Source organism: Aquarana catesbeiana, linkage group LG07, assembly GCF_042186555.1.
Source record: "Aquarana catesbeiana isolate 2022-GZ linkage group LG07, ASM4218655v1, whole genome shotgun sequence".
NCBI lineage: Eukaryota > Metazoa > Chordata > Amphibia > Anura > Ranidae > Aquarana > Aquarana catesbeiana.
The window spans coordinates 89,695,398-89,718,836 of record NC_133330.1 but is presented as its reverse complement, the minus strand read 5'-3'; positions in this window follow the sequence as shown (position 1 = coordinate 89,718,836).

Sequence of the window (23,439 nt, the reverse complement as noted above, 5' to 3'; positions counted from 1 at the left end):
CCAAAGAGCCTGGGGGGGGGGTACCCATGCTGTTTTTCTCAATAATTTTCCATTTTTTTTATTGCCGGGACCCGACATTACATAACAGCCGCAAGCAGTTTTAAATTACTTTTATTCCTTTAGGAATGTCATTTTGTGCAGGGACTGTTCTAAACACTGGAAACACGCGCATTTTTACAGGCATACTATAGTCACCCCCAGGTACGATATTTAAAGGAATATTTCACTTTTATTTTTTCACTTTAAGCATTATTAAAATCACTGCTCCTGAAAAAAACGTCCGTTTTTAAAACATTTTTTGCATTGATACATGTCCCCTGGGGCAGGACCCGTGTCACCAAACACTTTTTAGGACAATAACTTGCATATTAGCCTTTAAAATTCGCACTTTTGATTTTTTGTGTTCGGATCCCATAGGCTTTAACGGTGTTCGAATGTTTGCGTGAACTTTCAGTCCATTCACATGTTCTGCCGCGAACCGAACCGGGGGGTGTTCGGCTCATCGCTACTGGACAGTATATAAGCAGCATGATTAAGAATCAATTTAAGAGGGGGAGACAACACAGAGTAAGTAAGCTGCCTCTTTAGTTGGAACTGTAAGAGGAAAAGATTTGACAGATTTTACTTTCAATTAAAATTAAAGTGTCTTATTTCAGAGACAACAGCCACACATATTATGAGTGTAAGAACCTCGGTTAGGCTGCACAATAAGAGAGAGATGAGACAGATTTTATCTTACAATAAAAAGTATAGTGTATTATCTGAGGACAATAGCCACAAATATTGTACAGTTGCTGGAGAGTACATAAGCAGCCTAACTGAAACACAATGTAAGAGGGAGACATGAGGCAGTTTTTATCCTGCAAATAAAAATTACAATGTATTATTTCAGAGACAATAGCCACAAGGAATGTACAGTCACTAGACAGTACGTAAGCAGCGTGGTTAGACAGCAATATAAGCTGGAGAGCAAAGGCAGTTTTTTTCTTGAAATAAATATTAGAATGTATTATTTCAAACAGACAATAGCCACAAATACTTTTGTGTGCTGGAGCACAGAAATAAGCTGTAAAGTTTAAGTTGCAACGTGGGATTTAGCCTGCATCAAACATTATAAATTTTGCAGCCAAGGTCCAGTTGCAGAAACATTATACACTCACCGGCCACTTTATTAAGTACACCTGTTCAATTGCTTGGTAACACAAATTGCTAATCAGCTAATCACATGGCAGCAACTCAATGCATTTAAGCATCTAGAAGTGATGATGACGACATTCTGAAGTTCAAACCAAGCATCAGAATGGGGAAGAAATGGGATTTAAGTGATTTTGAATGTGGCATGGTTGTTGGTGCCAGACGTGCAAGGGCTGAGTATTTCAAAAACTGCTGATCTACTGGGATTTTCACACACAACCATCTCTAGGGTTTACAGAGAATGGTCTGAAAAAGAGAAAACATCCAGTGAGCGGAAGTTGTATGGACGAAAATGCCTTGTTGAAGTCAGAGGTCAGAAGAGAATTTTCGAAATGATAGAAAAAAACAACAGTAACTCAAACAACCACTCGTTACAACCAAGGTATGCAGAATACTATCTCTGAATGCACAATACATTGAACCTTGATGCAGATGATCTACAGCAGCAGAAGACCACATCGGGTGCCACTCCTGTCAGCTAAGAACAGGAAACTGAGGCTACAATTCGCACAGACTCACCAAAATTGGACAATATAAGATTGGAAGAATGTTACCTGGTCTGATAAGTCTCAATTTCAGCTGCGACATTCAGATGGTAGGGTCAGAATTTGGCGTAAACAACATGAAAGCATGGATCCACCCTGCCTCGCATCAACGTTCAGGCTGGTGGTGTAATGGTGTGATGGATATTTTCTTGGCACACTTTGGGCCCCTTAGTACCAATTGAGCATCGTTTAACCACTTGCCGACTGGCTCACAGCGATATACATCGGCAAAATGGCACGTTCCCACGAAACAACGTATTGGTACGTTGTCCTGTTTAAGAGCCGCAGGAGGCGCATGCATGGCGGGGGACCCAATGCGCGTGGCCGGCGGGCACGATCACCGCTGGCCACCCGCGAGGCATGAAAGCCAGCATGGGGATTTGTGTGTGTAACGCACAAATCCCTGTTCTGTCAGGGGAGAGCAGACATATTGTTTGTTCCTAGTAAGTAGTAACAGTGATATGTCTCCTCCTCCAGTCAGTCCTCTCCCTATACAGTTAGAAATACTAACTAGGGAACACATTTAACCCCTTGATCGCCCCCTAGTGTTAACCCCTTCCCTGCTAGTGACATTTACACAGTAATCAATGCATTTTTATAGCACTGATCGCTGTATAAGTGTCAATGGTCCCAAAAATGTGTAAAAAGTGTCCAATCTGTCCGCCGCAATGTCGCAGTACTGCTAAAAATCTTTTCCATTGTTTGTAGACTCTATTACTTTTGCGCAAACCAATTAATATACGCTAAATGCGATTTTCTTTTACCAAAAGTATGTAGAAGAATATATATTGGCCTAAACTGATGAAGAAATTTGTTTTTTAAAAACATTTTTGGGGATAAAAAAAGTAAAAAATATTGTTCTTTTTTTCAAAATTGTCGCTCTTTTTTTGTTTATAGCGCAAAAAATAAAAACTGCAGAGGTGATCAAATACCACCAAAAGAAAGCTCTATTTGTGGGGAAAAAAATTACGCAAATTTTGCTTGGGTACAGCATTGCATAACTGCGCAAGGTCTGAAGTGGCTAAATTTCACGGCCTACCTAAGCATTGTTGCTGACCATGCCCATCCCTTTATGACTACATTTTACCCATCTTCTGATGGCTACTTCCAGCAGGATAATGCACCATGTCACAAAGCTCAAATAATCTCAAACTGGTTTCTTGAACATGACAATGAGTTCACTGTACTCCAATGGCCTCCACAGTTACCAGAATTCAATCCAATAGAGCACCTTTGGGATGTGGTGGAATGGGAGCTTTGCATCATAGATGTGAAGCTGAGAAATCTGCAGTAACTGCATGATGCTATCATGTCAATATGGATCAAAATCTTTGAGGGATTTTTCCAACACCTTGTTGGATCATAATGTCGTGAAGAATTAAAGGCAAAAGGGGGTCCAACCCAGTAGCAGCAAGGTGTACCTAATAAAGTAGCTGGTGAGAGTATGTGGCACCTTTACAGAGCCTAAGCACAGAAATAGTCTGCAAACTTGGAGGTGCAACATAGGATTTGCCCTATATCAAATATTAGAAATGTTGCACCTAAGACCGCTGTGGAAACATTATGTATGGTGCTTTTACAGTACTGGAGCATTGGAGTAGGTCAGGAAAAGTGGTAGGAGCTAGTAATGCTGACAGCAGTAAACTAGGAGAAGTGACGGGAGCTAGTAATGGTGGCAGGTTGAGGGAGGTGGCAGGAGCTGGGAATGGTGGAAAACCAACTGAGGTGGCAAGAACTGGTAATGGCAACAGGCCAGCAGAGTTTGAAAAGGCTGGTAATTGTGGCAGGCCAGCAGAGATGGAAGAAGCTGGTATTAGGTGCAAGCCAACAAAGGTGGCAGGAGGTTGTAAAGGTAGCAGGAGCTGGTAATGGTGGCAAGTCAGCAGAGAAGGCCAAAGCTGGTAATGTTGGCAGGCCAGCAGAGGTGGCAGGAGCAGGTAATAGTGGCAGCAACAGGCCAGGAGGGGTGTCAAAAGCTGGTAATGGTGGAAAATCAGCAAAGGGACATGAGTCTGTAATAGTGGCAGGCCAGCAGAAGTGGCAGAAGCTAGAAATGGCAAAAGGAATTATTGTTTTAGGGGGTCAAATGGCAAAAAAATAAAATCTTAGTCAGTAGCATGAGCTGCAAGGGTTTTGTAACCATTGCTGATCCAGAACTTGTTCATTTTATTGAACGTAAACCAGGTCACAGTGTCAAGGGACAGCCACATATGTCTCTCTGTAACAAAACTGCCTGCTGTTCTGAAGGCCCTCTCAGAGAGCAGACTGGCCAAAGAGCAATCCAAAAGCTCCAGCACATACTGTGCAAGTTTCAGCCAGTGTTTGTCTTCCCCACCTTCCTTATTGGTGGAGTCAACTTGGCAGTAAGCTGCAGCTGCGGGGATATCACTGGCAATTAGCGCTCCCTGCCTGCTGTCCATTCCCTCAACGTTCCTGTTCTTTTTTTGAACATCAGATAACAGAAATTCTCGTACATACTTCTGCAGAAATTGAGTGATAGGGGTTGATTTAAAACTGGAGAGTGCAAAATCTGGTGCAGCATTTCATTGTAGCCCATCAGCTTCTAATGTCGACTTTTTTAATTAAGCGTTGACAACAAAAACCTGGAAGCTGATTTTTTTTCTATGCAGAGCTGCACCAGATTTTGCACTCTTCAGTTTTAGTAAATCAATCCCACGGTGTACTAAATGAATTTCCTGCCAAATCCTCCCCACCAGTTTGCGTGACTATGGCGGGATAAGCAAAAGAGGATGAGAAGGGTGCATTTTCAGCAGAAGAAGAAACGTGGCTACTCTGCACCTGGGAGGAGGAAAAAGAGAAAGGCTTTGTTAGCCACTCAGCTACCTCTTCTGTGTGCTGTATATCATAACCACTGCCAAAAAGGAAAAGGCACATGCACCTTGCCTCTTGATTCTACGGCCTGGCTACCACGTGGTCCTGCAGCACCTGTTTGCCCCTACTTATTCCATGTGCAGAAGCTTTGCTTCTATATTTGGGCCTGCCTGACATTGTGAATACAGGGTATTGCCTAGCTTTGATGTTATCTATGGCAATATGGGGAATAAGTATGTGGAACTTTCGTGCACTAAAGGTGTGGTGATTTGGTTCACAAAACGTTACCACACTTCGACCCAAATTTGAAATACATCCCCATTCCTCTTTCCTTCGCTGCTCTGTTCAGCCTCTGGAATCAAGGAAAGACAGCCCCTTATAAGATCCCAGTCACCCCCAGTTAGATAGTAAATACTTATCTTTCGGCATGGAGACTCAGAAACCAACACTTCTGGGAGTGTCAAATGCCTGGCCCTCTAGTGTGCTCAGTGGTTCCTCCAGCCAACCTCTACACCACTACTGTTCTGTAGCGTATTATCTTCTTGTCTTAGCAACAGAGTCATTTTAAGCCTTCATCCCATACAAAATAAGCTTTATAGCTACCATTTCAGGTAAGCCCCACCAACTTTGAATAGGGTAGCTCTAACTATGTTAGACTGTGTAAGACTTTATTTTGCGTAACGTATATCTAAAGCCAAAACTTTTCCCTATTTTGGATGGAGTAGAATTTCTCTCCAAAATGTAGAAAATGCCTCTTAAACATTTGTTCCTAGAACAAAGGTTCCTATTGAAATATTCCCTCTTTATTCCCGTTATTTTAACAACTCAAAATTTTGGACTATCTCTCAGGCTCATTCATGGTGACACTAGCTACCATGACAAACAGTTCTGACCCCTTACCATTATTTCCAAAACTTGAAAAAAAAATTCTTTATACATATTTTGAAGTGAAGTGTCCATAAACATAAGATGATTGTTGCATGATCATGACAATTTAAGGCTATTTCACATAGCACTGGGTGGAAATCTCCTGTCTAATGTCATTAGATTAGAGATCAGATGAGAAACAGCAACTTATTGGAAAACCTTGTTTGATCATTATTGTTTTCCGAAAGATAAGTCAATGCCAGAGGTGTCATTGGCACGTCCCTTTCCCTCTTGCACAAACATAATCATGAACAGTTGGATAACCTGAGTGGTCATATTTATAGCTGCAGCCCACCTTCTGAAGGTGACATTATGCTTGCACACCTGGCCATCCTCTAGTACCTACAACCAACTTTACAGTAATGTTTTTTAATGATGAATTTAAACCTGTCATATGTACCTTTGCCACAGGCTAGCCTGCCTGCGTTGGCATAATTTGTCTTGTGCTCTGAGATTTTAAGTGGAATCTTACTCTATAATGAACACCTTTGCAAGTTTCATAAGCAGCCACTCGGGGATATCACTATTTTTACATCTTAATATTTTTATTCTAGTTGATAGCTATATTAACCAGTATGAGGACCTCAAAATGTAAAATAGTGATTCACATACTAAGGCAGATTTTATGCTGGCCATATTTTTCAATCATTAGCGGGATCAAACTGATGAGAAAATTCAAAGGAGCAAGATGGAAAATGTTTCTCAAATGAACACATTTTCAGACAGTCTATGTGGCGTTCATTTGAGAATTACATTCATTACAAAACTGTTAGAAACAAAGTATATTTTCTAACTACATTTGTCTATTTATTATATATACATATAATCTTTGCAATTGTTTGTACCAATATTCTCATCCAAAAATTTGTAATGTATGACCAGCATAAAGCTTGGTGCGCACTTTTTTCTTTCAACTCAGAGGGCTGAATAAAAACTGAGATCACCATACTAACACAAGCGATGTTAGTGCAGTGACCTCCCCTGCTGTGCCTTTGTGTTCTCCCCCTTCCCCCCAGAACAAACTGATCAGCACTGGTAGCCAATGGATCAGATGCGGGTCAAATGCTGATTTTCCAGTATGCTCATTTGACAGAAGCCAGTCGTGAAATCGGCTTCTGTAGAGCAGAGAGCTGTATACACACAAGCCAAAAGTCAGCCGGTTCAGCCAATTTTTGGCCCGTGTGTACAAGGCTTTAGGCTTCATTGCTGTCATTGTTACTACAAGATTTCATTAGGCTGCCCATAAATTAGTCCGTTTTTTTTCATTCAGCCAGCCGGTTGTGCAAAAAATTGGACCTGATTCTCTCATCCACTAATTTGAGGTGGATGAGGGAATCCTCTCTGCTGTGTCTTTGTATTCTGACAGTGGAGAGAGTTCCCCACCATCAGTCTATAGCCTGCAGTACTGATCAAGCGGCTAAAATCTGACAAGGCAGTACCGATCAATTTCCGTTCAGCCGCAGTGGCCATACATAGATCAAAATTTGAGCGGTCCTTGTTGGACCAGCCAAAATTAGATCCATTTATGGTCAATTTAAAATGACACCGATAGGGATGAGCCGAACACCCCCCGGTTCGCGGCAGAACATGAGAACAGGCAAAAATTTTGTGCACACCGTTATAGTCTATGGGACTCAAATGTGAAAAATCAAAAGTGCTAATTTTAAAGGCTAATATGCAAGTCATTGTCATAAAAAGTGTTTGGGGACCCAGGTCCTGCCCCAGGGGACATATATCAATGCAAAAAAAAGTTTTAAAAATGGCCGTTTTTTTGGGAACAGTGATTTTAATAATGCTAATAAAAGTGAAATATTCCTTTAAATATCATGCCTGGGGGGTGACTATAGTATGCCTGTAAAGTGGCACATTTTTCCCGTGTTTCCTGCACAAAATGACATTTCTAAAGGAATAAAAGTCATTTAAAACTGCTTGTGGCTGTAATGTAATGTCGGGTCCCAGCAATATAGATGAAAATCATTGAGAAAAACGGCATGGGTCCCCCCCAGCCCATTACCAGGCCCATTGGGTCTGGCATGGATATTAAGGGGAACCCCGCACCCAAATAAAAAGAAAATGGCGGGGGCCCCTAGGCCCTATATACTCTGAACAGCAGTGTACAGGCGGTCCCCGGGTTACAAACAAGAAAGGGACTGTAGGTTTGTGCTTAAGTTGAATCTATTTGTAATTTGGAACAGGTACATTTTTTAAGTGTAGCTCCAGCCAAAAAATCTATTTTAAGCTTTTTGGATAACATAGGAAAGGGTTATCACCCCTGTAACATTTGTTTTGCTGTCTGTGCCCCTGTTCAGAAGATTTCACCTCACTTTCTGTCCCAATGACAATTGGATTTTGAAAATTTTGGGTTATTAGGGAAACAAGGATTGGTGATAAAGCATCAGTGGAGACACCTTTTTTCCCATATTAACCCTTAGAGGAGAGAATTTCCCTTCTTAGGGGTAGATTTCCTCTCACTTCCTGTTGTCTCCCTCCGTTTGTTAGTAGGAGTCATTTGTAAGTCGGATGTTTGAAAAAAGGGGACTGCCTGTATATACTATATGGCCTGCCCTATACACTCTGTGGAAAGTTGGGCCTTAGGTGTTGGTGGTACCAGAACACTGTAAACCCTCACAGTTACTCTTGGTGGGCGCTGGAATGAGCCCTGCTGTGAAATATTACATCAAGAATTGTAATTACATGCCCCTGTTAAACAGGGGCAGAAAAATTGGGCCTTAGGCAGTGGTGGTGGTGCCACAACACTGCAACCCCTCACAGATGCTCTTGTTGAGCGTAGGAACGGGCCCTGCTGTGAAATATTAGATCAAAATTTGGAATTACGTGCCCCTGTTAAACAGGGGCAGAAAAATTGGGCCTTAGGCAGTGGCAGTGGTGCCACAACACTGCAACCCCTCACAGATACTCTTATTGAGCGCAGGAACATGTCCTGCTGTTAGATATTTGATCAAAAATTGTAATTACACACCCCTGTTAAACCGGGGCAGAAAAATTGGGCCTTAGGCAGTGGTGGTGGTGCCACAACACTGCAACCCCTCACATATACTCTTGTTGAGCGCAGGAACGAGCCCTGTTGTTAAGACTGAAGAATTGTCTGAAGGCATCGGTCAGCCGGCCACCTTCTTCACCACTCTTTCTGTGACTGAACCAAGCCTCAGCAACACGTTGTCCAGCACCAGGAAGTTTTAACCTCCCAGGCTCTGGAAGCTCATTGCCTTTGTGTTCTCCCCTTCCCCCCAGAACACACTATTCAGCGCTGGCAGCCAATGGATCAGATGCAGGTCAAATGCTGATTTTCCAGTATGCCCATTTGACAGAAGCCAGTCGTGAGATCGGCTTCTGTAGAGCAGACAGCTGTAGACACACAAGCCAAAAGTCAGCCGGTTCAGCCAATTTTTGGCTCGTGTGTACAAGGCTTTAGGCTTCATTGCTGTCATTGTTACTACAAGATTTCATTAGGCTGCCCATAAAGTAGTCAGTTTTTTTCATTCAGCCAGCAGGTTGAGCAAAAAATTGGACCTGATTCTCTCATCCACCCATTTGAGATGGATGAGGGAATCCTCTCTGCTGTGTCTTTGTATTCTGACAGTAGAGAGAGTTTCCCACCATCAGTCTATAGCCTGCAGTACTGATCAAGTGGCTAAAATCTGACAAGGCAGTACCGATCAACTTCCGTTCAGCCACAGTGGCCATACATAGATCAAAATTCGAGCGGTCCTTGTTGGACCAGCCAAAATTAGATCCATTTATGGTCAATTTAAAAGGACCAGGAAGTCCAGCACCAGGAAGTTGTAACCTCCCAGGCTCTGGAAACGCATTGCACAAACCTTTCTGCAAGGCCCCCTGAAGATGTTTCATCCTCTGCTCCCTCTGCGAAGGCTGGATAAGTTCTGCAACCTTACCACTGTAACGTGGATCAAGAATGGTTGCCAGCCAGTAATGATCCCTCTCCTTGATACCACTATTCCTAGGGTCCTTTTGCAGGCTTTGCAGGATCAGGGAGGCCATGCAACGTAAGTTTGCAGAGGCATTCGATCCTGAGTCCTCTGGGTCACTACGGATCACATGATCCTCAACCACCTCCTCCCAGCCACGTACAAGTCCATGGGTTTCTGGGCACTAAAAATGATCCCTTGAAGACTGTTGCTGATGCTGATTGTTATCCTCCACCTCCATGCTAACACAATCCTCCTCCTCTTCTTCTTCCTGTGTGATCGGCATTGAGAGGTAAGAAAGTCCCCCTCTTCCTCCTACTGTTCTGTCTCAAATGCCCTGTCCATTATTCCACAAAGCGTGTGCTCCAACAGGAAGACAAGAGGGACAATATCACTTATCCATGCACTGTCACTGCTCACCATCCTCGTGGCCTCCTCAAATGGTGACAGGACAGTGCATGCATCCTTGATCAGTAGCCACTGGTGTGGTGAAAAAAAGCCAAGCTCCCCTGACCCTGTCCTGGTACCATACTCACACAGGTACTCATTGATGGCCCTTTGCTGCGTGTGCAGCCGCTGCAGCATTGCCAATGTTGAGTTCCACCTGGTGGGCATGTCACAAATGAGGCGGTTCTTGGGCAGTTTGCATTCCCCTTGAAGGTCAGCCAGCCGAGCACTGGCATTATATGACCGGCGGAAATGACCACAGACTTTCCTGGCCTGCCTCAGGAGATCCTGTAAGCCCGGGTACCTGCTCAAGAACTGCTGCACCACCAAATTCAGTACGTGAGCCAAACAGGGAACATGGGTCAAGTGTCCCTGTCGGAGGGTGGAGAGGAGGTTTTTGCCATTGTCGCATACAACCATTCCTGGCTGAAGCTGGCGTGGTGTCAACCACCTCTGAGCCTGCCCCTGCAGAGCTGACAGAATCTCTGCACCAGTGTGGTTCCTGTCCCCTATGGAGCACCGCTGGTTCAGAGGACAAATCTGCAGAGGAAGAGGCCATTAGAGGAAGAATAAGAGGAGGGGGTGGAGGAGAGAGCTGTGGCAGAATCACCACTAGCATTTTGGAGGCGTGGTGGCGGAACAAGCTCCAACAATACTGAACCCTGTCCTGCATCATTCCCAGCTGCCAGCAGAGTTACCCAGTGCGCCGTGAAAGAAAGGTAACGTCCCTGTCCATGCCTGCTGGACCATGAGTCAGCAGTAATATGCACCTTACTGCTGACTGCCCTGTCCAACGAGGCCAAGACATTGCCTTCCACATGCTGGTAGAGAACCGGAATGGCCTTTCGTGAAAAGAAACAGCGTTTAGGAACCTGCCACTGAGGTAAAGCACATTCCACAAATTCACGAAAGGGGGCAGAGTCTACCAGCTGAGAAGGCAGCAGTTGCAGTGCTAGCAATTTGGCCAAGCTAGCATTCAGACGCTGAGCATGTGGATGGCTGGAACTGAATTTCTTTCGACGGTTTAGCAACTGGGGTAGGGAAATTTGCCTGCTAAAATCGGATGTTGGTGTAGCGCTAGCAGATTGGCCACAAGTACTTGGGACACCTATTTCTATACCTTCATTCCTCTCAGTGCAGGTTTCTGAGAGGACTGGAGGTTTAATGGGGTTGGAGATCCCAGCTGATGAGGAGCAAAGAAAAGGCCGTCTTGTTCTTTGATGTGGGTCTTTTAAGTGCTGTTGCTAACAGACTGTATGAGAGGTCGTCATATGTCTGGTCAAGCATGTGGTGCCCAAACAGCTGCTGTTTTGGCCACGCTTGATACGCTTCAGACATATGTTGCAAACAGCAACGGTGCAATCTGCTGCACACGTGTTAAAAAAGGCCCACACCAAGGAACTTTTCAAAATATGCAGGGAGTCAGCAGCGCCCTGTACCTGCTTAGCTCTGCGCTGTGATGCAATAGGGTGGCTGCCCTTAAGCTGGAGGGCATCCTGCCTCGTTGGAGATGTGCCTCCTCCTCCTCTCTTCTATCAGGTACCCAAGTAGAGTCAGTGACCTCACCATCCCCTCCCTCCTTGTCACTGGAGCAAACTTGGCAGTATGCTGCAGCTGGGGGAACATGACTGCAAGTTTCTTGTCCTTCTTGGGCACCCCCTTTCTCTAGGCTCACGTTACTCCCTACCTCAACCTGGGTATCATCATCGGAGCCTTCAAATCGCTGCGCATCCTCCTGCAGCATGTACCCGACACTGTGGTCGAATAGTTCGGAGGACTCCTCCATGCATGATGATGGGGCTAGGAGGGAGTGACTGTTGACATGGGCTGATGGAATAGGCCGCTTTGGCAGCTGCATTGGCAGGCAAACTACTGTGAGCCTGGGTGACAGAGGATGAGGACGGCTTTGTTATCCATTCCACCAACTCTTCTGCATGTTGTGGCTCAATAACACGGCCAGCTGCAGAAAAAAAGGACAAGCGTGCCCCACGGCCATGTGCTGAGGATGCACTGTGTCCACAACCAGCACTGTTGACTGTAGACACAGAGCCTGCTTGCCCTCTTTTAGTGGCCTGTGAGCTTCTGCCTCTCCTTGGTGGCCTTCCGGACATGCTGTAAATTTTGTTTAGCAAAACCACACTACACTGTATTGTGTACTGTGTACACCACCAGAAAAGTAGTAACAACTGCACTATGGGTGCACGGTACTGTGTACACCAACATAAGTGTAATAACAACTATGGGTGCACTGTATGTATTGTGTACACCACCAGAAAAGTACTAGCAACTGCACTAGGGGTGCACGGTATTGTGTACACCACCAGAAGTCTAATAGCAACTATGGGTGCCCTGTATGTATTGTGTACTGTGTACACCACCAGAAAAGTAGTAGCAACTGCACTAAGGGGGCACAGTACTGTGTACACCAACAGAAGTGTAATAACAACTATGGGTGCACTGTATGTATTGTGTACACCACCAGAAAAGTAGTAGCAACTCCACCAGGGGTGCATGGTATTGTGTACACCACCAGAAGTCTAATAGTAACTATGGGTGCACTGTATGTATTGTGCACTGTGTACACCACCAGAAATGTAGTAGCAACTGCACTAGGGGTGCACGGTACTGTGAACACCAACAGAAGTGTAATAACAACTATGGGAGTACTGTATTGTGTACACCACCAGAAAAGTAGTTGCAACTGCACTATGGGTACACGCACTGGGTACTGTGTACACTGCCTGAAGTATATTAGAAGAAGTACACCAGGAACGGCCTGCAGTGTCAGATATAGCTAAACTGGATGCAGTGTGTATATATATATATATATATATATATATATATACGAGACTGACTGTGTATATATATATTAACAACAGAAAAATAGGGTTCCCCTGAGTGGATTTTCCCAGCACTTGCACAAAAATTGTATACAGTAATAGAGTGTAAACTCATATAAAGAATAAGAAAGTATTTTTATTTAATGAGGAAATTCATTCTTTAAAAACATTGTGGGCATCATGAATAACAAACAGATTACATAATAAACAAGATTGGTGTCAATCCGTTAACAATAATATAGTGTACAGAAAAAATCTCTTTTCAAACCCGACGCGTTTCGGGATACAAGTATATCAGTCCTTCTTCAGGGGCATAATTGAAAGGAGGGATTCATCTGAATGAGTTAAAAAGCATATACGTGATAAGTCAGTTAATTAATGTAAAGAGTTATCAATAGAAATCTGTTTATCGGTAAAATGATCAATTGATCACTTACCTGGACATGTTTTTTTTCCCTTGAGATTTTAACATTAGTCCCTCTTACAATTGAGGTCGTCAATACACAATCACAGCACTAGATCTATTCTTGTGAAGCAGTGCTAACAAAGCAGTAAAGATTATTGCATCATTAATATTATATAAATTGTGTAAGTTTTACACTACCTGTACACATCATATATATTTGGTATCTCCCTATATATACTTTATTTTAAAAATATATATAAAATAAAACTATAAATCTATTATATAATGCAGGCTAATTGTATAATTATATATATGTTATATAAATTTTAATATGTATTTGACAAATTTTTCCACTCAGGGGAACCCTATTTTTCTGTTGTCTATGTTTATTGGATGTGGCACGGCCCCCCTTTTTCTCGTCCTAGGAGAGTTGGTCACTTTTTTCTTATGGTATATATATATTAAATACACTGCAGCTAACTGAATAACCTGCCTGCCTGCTCAGTCTAAATGACACTCTCTCTCCGTCCACGCCAACAACACACTACACGGGGCTGACGTGCAGGCAGCCTTATATAGTGTGGGGCGTGGACTTAGTCCCTCTGAGCCATGATTGGCCAAAGGCAACTTGCCTTTGGCCAATTATGGCTCTCTTAGCTGAGGGCGCTGGGATTGGCCAAAGCATGCAGGTCATGGTGCATGCTTTGGCCAGTCATCATACAGCAATGCACTGCGCTCTCACAGTGCATTGTGGGGCGTTACGCGGGCTCAAATTTGGTGCAAACCCCCCACAATGTTCGTTTTTCGACAAACGGACAAACACCGAATGTTCGAGTCAAACTCATGTTTGACCCGAACATAAAGCTCATCCCAAGACACCGGTTATGAAAAAGAGCTGCCTTTGCTGACCTCCCTCTTAAAACACCTGCCTGTCTCTGGCTTCCTAAGGCCGGCCATAGACAGAGCGAATTTCTTTCCTGCAACCACAGATGTATTATTTCTAAAATAAAGAGAGCAGTTTTCAGATGTGTAAGAGCCCATTCACACCACTGCTTTGTGTTAACACAGGTTTATGTTCCTTGGTGTGTGTGTGTTGCTGTGCCATTCATTAAAACAAAGCCTTACAATGTACTTGCGTTGCAGCACACCACAATGCACAGATATCGGAAAACCACAATGTACCAAAACGTAAATTTGTGAATTGGTCCTTAGCCCTATTTTTTGTAAGTGACTTAAGTGATATATTTGTATGTGCAGTATATACACTAAGTTGCATCCTTAAATGAAGCAGTTCAACTGTCAATAGGTAGGCATCATTTGTATTATGAGACAGGTAACAGCAATAATACCAGGACACAGAATGTTGGCACCCTAAGCCTAGTGAATGGGAACCCTTACCACCACATGCACTGAATTTAAATGGTTGTGCAGGTTCTATGCATTTTAATGCTAGTTAAGTAAAAGTGATTTATTGATCAATGGTTTTAGAGTTCAGAGGCGATTTAGGGTCCATCTGTCCTTCCTGAGATTGCTGGTTGTCACAGATTATTGGTGGCAGTTTACCTTTCTAGATGTCCTCAATCTGATGGCCAGCATCATTCAACCATTTCCTCTTAGCCCAGATCATCCTGAGTCCACCCTAGACCATAGTTGCCAACATTGTAAAAAAAAATTTTGGGACACCTTTTTGGCTGTAGGCGGAGTTTTATTATAATTAGGGGGCGGGACATGCGTTTGTAGTTGTGGCACAGAGGGAAAGTAAAAATGCGGCATGGAGTGCGGCGCGGCGAAAAATGGGTGTGGTTTATGCAAAATAGTGGGTGTGTCTTAAATGGCTCAAAGGGGGCGTGGTTAGCGTCTGAGATGAATGAGGGATGGAGGGAGAGGTAGGTAGGGATGGAGGGACAGCAGCCCCAGATCCTACACAACAATAGAAATATGTGTATTCCAGAAAGTTTAACAATCAGCAGATGAAGATATTCCAAACACCTGGTGTTAGCACTTCAATCATCCTGGCACCATGGTTGTTATGGTGTCAGGATGATTGAAGTGCATTATTTCTATTATTACATTGTAATATAAAATGAAATAATTCAACTCACCATAAGGCCGAATCAGTGGGATCCCTGAGCGTATCACCTGCCACGTCGCCTGCCACCAGCCTTCTGTCCTTGCATCAGGTGTCCCAGCAGAGTCTGTCCTTGCATCAGGTGTCCCAGCAGAGTTCGTCCTTGCATCAGGTGTCCCAGCAGAGTCCATTTTTGCATCAGGTGTCCCAGCAGAGTCCGTCCTTGCATCAGGTGCCCCCAGCGGTGCCCCCCTTACATCAGGTGTCCCCAGCAGAGCCCCCCTTACATCAGGTGTCACCAGCGGAGCCCCCCTTACATCAGGTGTCCCCAGTGGAGCCCCCCTTACATGAGATGTCCCCAGCGGAGCCCCCACTTACATCAGGTGTCCCCAGCGGAGCCCCCCTTACATCGGGTGTCCCCAGCGGAGCCCCCCTTACATCAGATGTCCCCAATGGAGCCCCCTTACCTCAGATGTCCCCAGCGGAGCCCCCCTTACATCAGGTGTCCCCAGCGGAGAACCCCCTTACATCAGGTGTCCCCAGCGGAGCCCCCCTTACATCAGGTGTCCCCAGTGGTGCCCCCCTTACATCAGATGTCCCCAGCGGAGCCCCCCTTACATCAGGTGTCCCCAGCGGAGCCCCCCTTACATCAGGTGTCCCCAGCAGAGCCCCCCTTACATCAGATGTCCCCAGCGGTGCCCCCTTATATCAGGTTTCCCCAGCGGAGCCCCCCTTACATCAGGTTTCCCCAGCGGAGCCCCCCTTACATCAGGTTTCCTAGTAGGTCTCCGCTGGCCGCGTGCTTACAATAGAACCCCCGCCCCTTTCCATAACAGACCGGCAGCGGGGCAGAGTGGGGGGTGGTCGGAGCGAAGTGGGGTGGGGGGGTGGGCAACAACACAGGAGCTCCGTCTAGCCGCCTAGTTGTGTTCCTGGTCTTCTTAAAAATGGCAGCCGGCGGAGCTGCGGACCTCTAGCGGTGGCGGCGGAAAATCGTGAAAAAACAGATTTCTTGGGACATTTCCTGGGAAACAATAAAACCCAGGATGTTGGTTCAAGTATGCTGTGTGTTTTGACAGTGTATGGCAGCTTTCGGGGTTGTATCCCCTTTGTAGTCCGAGTGGATCTTCTGACTTCAGGGAGTTCAGCAGGATCTGGTGGGGAACTTGATTTAGGCGATGTGAGTTCCAACTCTTGACCCTTGAAAAAGTCACGTAGTGATGAAACCGGTCGGGAGGAGCCAGTGACGAGCAGTGCTGAGTGTGCACTGTTGGCGTGTGAGGAGATCCCAGCTGTTAGCTGTATGCAACTGACCTTACATATGAGATTCATTCTGCTGGAAAGTGTGAGTGAAGTTTACCCTTAGTTTATAGGGAATATTTAATATACTATCTGTGTAATGGTCTTTTTCTTTGTTGTTTCATACTGCGGAAGTTCTTTGAAAGCCAGCCCATGCTAATGAGCAGCTGAATATATGAGCAAGCCATCTATCACTGGGGTTACTCATTGAAACCTGTCCAAATTCATCAATCACCAAAAACATTTCTTCACAGCGGTATGCTGTCTTGTTGAGATATTTGTGCACTGTGGTTCATTACATTAATATATCTAATTTTTCTTTCTTTTTTATTGTGTTTAATAATTTATTATTACATTGATATTTAGTTATAGGATTTTGTTATTGTGAAGGATGTTATGTTATTTATAATAGGTTCTATTTGCTTATTTTTGCACATGATTCACTGATTAACCATTAGGAGGTCACACCGTGTTATATTGGGAGGCTAATATTAGCGCATTATACATTCTAAATATAAACAACTCTTGTTCTGACTCCTGCGCAGGTTCGCTTTGGATGACCTTTTCTTCTGGTTTTCTTGGCATATTCACTTCACAGCTTTCAGGGATCGGTGTTTCTGGTGATGGGCTCTCATCAAGATAAACACTACGACTTATTGCCACTTTGTAAGTCTTTGGGTGTAGGATTCTGTAACCCTTAGTTTGCTTACTGTAGCCTACTAGAATGCCCTCTATGGCTCTGTTCTCCAGCTTGGATCGCTTTTCAGGATAGGCCTAAGGCTTACAGCCTAGCAGCCCAGGGGCAACATGACACACATCCACCCAGACAGCCGTCCAGGTGGCACAGAAGCCTGATCACCTGACTCCACCCAAATAAATAGTCTCTCTCAGCAGGCCAAGGGACACAAGAAAATCCCTGCCCATTGGTTGAGACACCCCATTCATTCATAATCTGTCCTTGCTATGCCCTTGTCTTATCCAATGTAACCAGATAGCCGGCCACCTAGTGACAGAAGAGAGAAGTGCAGCAATTCCAGAATTAGGGGGAAAATCAATTGATCTCCTAACAATTGGCCAAGGCAACTATCACCTGGCAACTAAATTTAATAGCAGCCCTGCCTAAACATCAGGGTGCTACATGTATTCTCCTCCATTGTCAGTGCATATTATTCCTGGTTTCCATTGGAATTTGTTGCTAGACATGGCAATGAACTCTTGAAGTTTCTCTGGTGTTTCTTTCTTGTGTTTCATCAGATAAGTAGTTGTGTACCTGAAATAATCATCAATGAAAGTCAGTAGATATCTATTCCACCCTTACGTGGGAGTTTTCATTGTACCACGTACGTCACTGTGTATGAGCTGCAGGGGGTGGGAAGTTTTTCTTTGAGATGCCTGTGGAAGGGGAGCACTTGTGGCTTTTGTTTCACTATAGCATTTGCATTTCATGAGCACTCTGCAGACAAATCTTCTAATAAGCCTCTCTTTATAATGTCCTGTAAGGCTTCTAGACTTCTGTGTTCCAGCCACCTGTGCCATAAGTGAATACATTTTCTGTGTAGGTCATTAGAGACTACATTGGCTTGCTGGTCTGTGGTGATGAGCCTGTATAAGTGATCATCAAGTTTTCCTTTTGTGAGGAATCGCTTATTATTGTGAATTGTGCATTCATTACCCCGGAACTTAACTGTGAGACCGTTGTTTGCAAGAATTTTCACTGATAGAAAGCTGCCTTCTAGTTCTGGAACATACAGCACTTTCTTTACTTTTCTGTTTCTCCCCCCCCCCCCCCCCCAGCTCTTATGCAGCTGAGAACAAAGGGAATGTAATAACTTAGGAAAAAGGGGAAAAAGGTATTTATAATGTTTTTTATATCTATACAAAAAATGTTTTGCCTTTCATTTCTATTTTAAACTAAATTGGTTGTTTTACAATCACTTTAAAGTGTTACTAAACCTAAAAAGGATCTATTGTGAAAAAAAAAACCTAAAAAGTTTTTTTTTACCTTAATGCATTGTTTACAAGGTAAAAAATGTTTTCAGTCTCCCTGTGCCCCCCCCCTTCTCTGTGTGAAAGGGAAGAGAGCAGAGAAGAGATCAGCGCTGTGAAAGGCTGCATCTATTCTCCCCTCTTTTCCTCTTTACACAGCATTCAAGCAGCAGCAGGAGCCATTGGCTCCTGCTGCTGTCAATCAAATGCAGTGAGGAGGAAGTGTAGGGTGGGCTTAAGTCCTGCTGTGTAAGTTTATGGAGCGCAGCTCTATAAACACACAGTTCGGGAGATCGCCAATGGGGACCCAAGAAGAGGAGGATCGGGGTTATTCTGTGCATACAGCAGGTACGTATAACATGTTTGTTATTTTAATTAAAAAAAACTATTTTGCCTTTAGTAACACCTTAAGTGAGTAACTGCCACTGCTTCTTTTAAGGAGTGATGATATTTAGGGATGAGCCAAACACCCCCTGGTTCGGTTCGCACCAGAGAATGCAAACAGACAAAAAAATTTGTGCGAACATGCGAACACCGTTAAAGTCTATGGGACACAAATGTGAACAATCAAAAGTGTTCATTTTAAAGGCTTATATGCAAGTTAATGCCATAAAAAGTGTTTGGGGACCTGGGTACTGCCCCAGGGCACATGTATCAATGCAAAACTAAGTTTTTAAAATGGCCGTTTTTTTCAGTGATTTTAATCATGCTTAAAGTGAAACAATAAAAATCAAATATTCCTTTAAATATCGTGGAGGGTCCCCTTAGTCTACCTGTAAAATAACACGTCTTTCCCATGTTTATAACAGTACCGCAGCAAAATGACATTTCTAAAGTAAAAAATGTCATTTAAAATTGCTCGCGGCTCTAATGTATTGTCGGATCCCGGCAATATACATAAAAAATCATTGAAAAAAAAGGGCGTGTGGTATCCTCCAGTTAAAAGAGAAGTATGGGATTTGTTTTTGTCCCATAATCATACTTACCTAGGTGGATGCAGCATCAGTCCATTGCTGCATCTGTCCTCCGGCGCCTCTTCACTGAGAACTGAGCCACCGAACATCGCCAATAGCTCGGTTCTCTCACCTCCCAGAGCGGATAGCTGCTGACTGTCAATCAGCAACTCTCCTGTTCTGCTCCTCCACGCTCACTAGTGCGCTGAGCTGTGGAGGGGCGGGGAGCAGCCATCTCAGCCCCTTAGCGGCTCGCTGAGAGGCTGAAACAGCCATCAGTCCTGGCACCTGGCGGATCCAGACTTCCAGAGTCGGGATGACGCGGTGCCTGAACTGATCTTGGCGACATCAACAGAGAGCAGACTTCAGACTGCTCTCTGCTGAAAAAGGGTCACAGGAGTGCAAAACGAATTGCACTCCTGTGAACCTTAGGAAAAACACAGCCAAACGAGCTCAGGCTGGACTTCTCCTTTAAGAATATCAAGGAGATAACATAAGCATCCATCCTCATGCAGTGTCTATTTGCCACCAACATCCTATGTCCCACTTAGGCCTTCATGGTCCGCAACTCAGATGCCCACAACCCACTTTCCTACACCTGGAGCAGTCTATCAAGGACCAAATGAGGCAGATCCACTGTAGGGTTTTCTAACCACTCCTGCCAAATTTTAGTACATTTGCTGGATGCATTCCTGTGCTGATATGCATTCTTTTCTCTAATCAATATATTATTAACTTGCTAAATCCACGTAGGAGCTTAAAGAGAGAGCTAATAGCATGCTATCAACTTTCTGGCTAAGTAAAGTAATCTAGTTAAGGCAGTATATGTAGCAGTGGAATATAGTTCTTCCTCCAATTCACCAAGCAAACAAGTGACCGGGTTCAGCTGTAGCTGTAATTGATAAATACTATTAATACTCCTGACCACTTCCTGCCAGTATCGTACTAGTTTAGGACACTTCCATAGCATATGAATCAGAGTGCCATGGTGTAGTTGTCATTTCGGACACAAGGGGGAGACCCTCCTACCCCAAACATGTAACTGAATAGGAGTTCTGTAAGCATGATGGAGGATAAATAGCACAAAAACTTTAATGGCATGCCAGTCTTAGTCCATAGGGTTCTATATTAAGTTGGCCCACAGCTTCAACTCTTCTGGGAAGGCTGTCCACAAGGTTTAGAAGTGTGTCTATAGGAATATTTGATCAAATATATGCCATATGCACTTGTGTCACCTGTGTTGTCCTTGGTTTGTATGCAATAAAGCATGAGTATCTACATAGAGTGGTGTGCGACTGATTCATTCTACTTCCCTTGAAGAACAACCCCACACCATAATCCCCCCTCCATCAAATGATTTGGACCAGTGCACTATAGAAGGTCCATAAAGACATGGATGAGTGAGTTTGGGGTGGAGGAACTTGACTGACCTGCACAAAGGGTGATAGGAATGACTCTGATATTGTTGGGAGCGGTGTTGTGAGTAACCATATCCCTGGTGAGGAGGGACTCTCATTCAGGGAGTTTTGTGCCATCAGGGACCTGGAAGATCTCAAACATCAAAGTGGATCTGCCTGTTGTCGGGAGGGCTCCAGGGAATCTGACTGGCCTGACCTCAACCCTTTAGAACACCTTTGGGATTAATTAGAGCACAGACAGCGAGCCAGGCCTTCTTGTCCAACATCAATGCATGACCTCACAAATGCGCTTCTGGAAGAATGGTCAAACATTCCCATAGACACACTCCTAAACTATGTGGACAGCCTTCCCAGAAGAGTTGAAGCTGTTATAGCTGCAAAGGGTGGGCCAACCTATTATTGAACCCTACGGACTAAAGCCCCATACACACTATCAGATTTTCTGCTGATTTTTGTCTTCAGATTTACCAAAACCATATAATATGAGATCAAACCTTAGGAGTTTCAATGTGTAGGCAATCAGGCACGCCCTTGCACTACATGGTTTTGGTAAATCTGAAGACAAAAATCAGCAGACAATCTGATAGTGTGTATGGGGCTTAAGACTGGGATGCCATCAAAGTTCATGTGTGTGTAAAGGCAGGTGTCCCAATACTTTTGACAATACAATATATATATATATACAGTATCTCACAAAAGTGAGTACACCCCTCACATTTTTGTAAATATTTTATTATATCTTTTTCATGTGACAACACTTAAGAAATTACACTTTGCTACAATGTAAAGTAGTGAGTGTACAGCTTGTATAACAGTGTAAATTTGCTGTCCCCTCAAAATAACTCAACACACACCCATTAATGTCTTAACCGCTGGCAACAAAAGTAAGTACACCCCTAAGTGAAAATGTCCAAATTAGGCCCACTTAGCCATTTTCCTCCCTGTTGTCATGTGACTCGTTAGTGTTACAAGGTCTCAGGTGTGAATGGGGAGCAAGTGTATTAAATTTGGTGTTATCGCTCTCACTCTCTCGTACTGGACGTTTAACATGGCGCCTCATGGCAAACAACTCTCTGAGGATCTAAAAATAAGAATTGTTGGTCCACATAAAGATGGCCTAGGCTATAAGAGGATGGCAAAGACCCTGAAACTGAGCTGCAGCATGGTGACCAAGACCATACAAAGGTTTAACATGACAGATTCCACTCAGAACAGGTCTTGCCATGGTCGACCAAAGAAGTTGAGTGCACGTGCTCAGCTTCATATCCAGAGATTGTCTGTGGGAAATAGACCAATGAGTGGTGCCAGCATTGCTGCAGAGGTTGAAGGGGTGGGGGGGTCAGCCTGTCAGTGCTCAGACCATACGCCGCACGCTGCATCAAATTTGTCTTCGTGGCTGTTGTCCTAGAAGGAAGCCTCTTTTAAAGATGATGCACAAGAAAGTTCGCAAACAGTTTGCTGAAGACAAGCAGACTAAGGACATGGATTACTGGAACCATTTCCTGTGAGACCAAGATAAACTTATTTGTTTCAGATGGTGTTAAACATGTGTGGTGGCAACCAGGTGAGGAGTACAAAGACAAGTGTGGTGTGTGGCCTTAAGTCAAGCATGGTGGTGGGAGTGTCATGGTCTGGGGCTACATGAGTGCTGCTGGCACTGGGGAGCTACAGTTCATCAAGGGAACCATGAATGCCAACATGTACTGTGACATACTGAAGCAAAGCATGATCAGTGGCGTCACTAGGGTTGGTTTCACCCGGTGCCGAAAAAATTGGTGTCACCACCTCCTCCACCAACTACCTCAGTACAGACCCCCCTCCACTAACTACAGACCCCACTCCATCAATATAGCCCCCCTCCCTCAGTACAGACCCCCTTCCATCAATATAGACCCCCCCACTAAGTACAGACTCCCCTCCCTCAGTACAGACCCCCCTCCATCAGTACAGACCCCCGCTCAGTGCAGACCCCCTTTCCTCAGTATAGACCCCCCACTATGTACTGACCCCCTCCCTCAGTACAGACTCCCCTCCCTTATTGCAGACCCCCCCATCAGTACAGACACCCTCCCTCAGTGAAGAGTCTGCAGACCCCCCTCCATCAGTATCAACCTCCCACCTCAGCGCAGACCCCCCATCAGTACATACACCCCCCCAGTGCTGACCCCCATCAGTATAGAATCCCCCCTTAGTACAGACCCCCATCAGTTTTAAATCCCCCCTCAGTGCCAACCCCCATTAGTATAGAATCAGTTTCACACCTGAAAAACAGGGTATATATATATATATATGTATATATATATACCGTATATATATATATACCGTATATATATATATATATATATATATATATATATATATATATATATATATATTTCTGCTTCAAATTGTTTCTGTGTCATTACTGGCCAAAGTTACATTAGGTATAGGTTGCTGCTGGATGTATATGCTACTCAGAGGTCAAGACAAGACAAAGTGACAGATTTGCTACAGTTCGTAAATACTACATCTGTGTAGAATTTTGAGTGTTATTGTCATGTCCATACAATTTACACCAATGACCTTGAATCTAAAGTA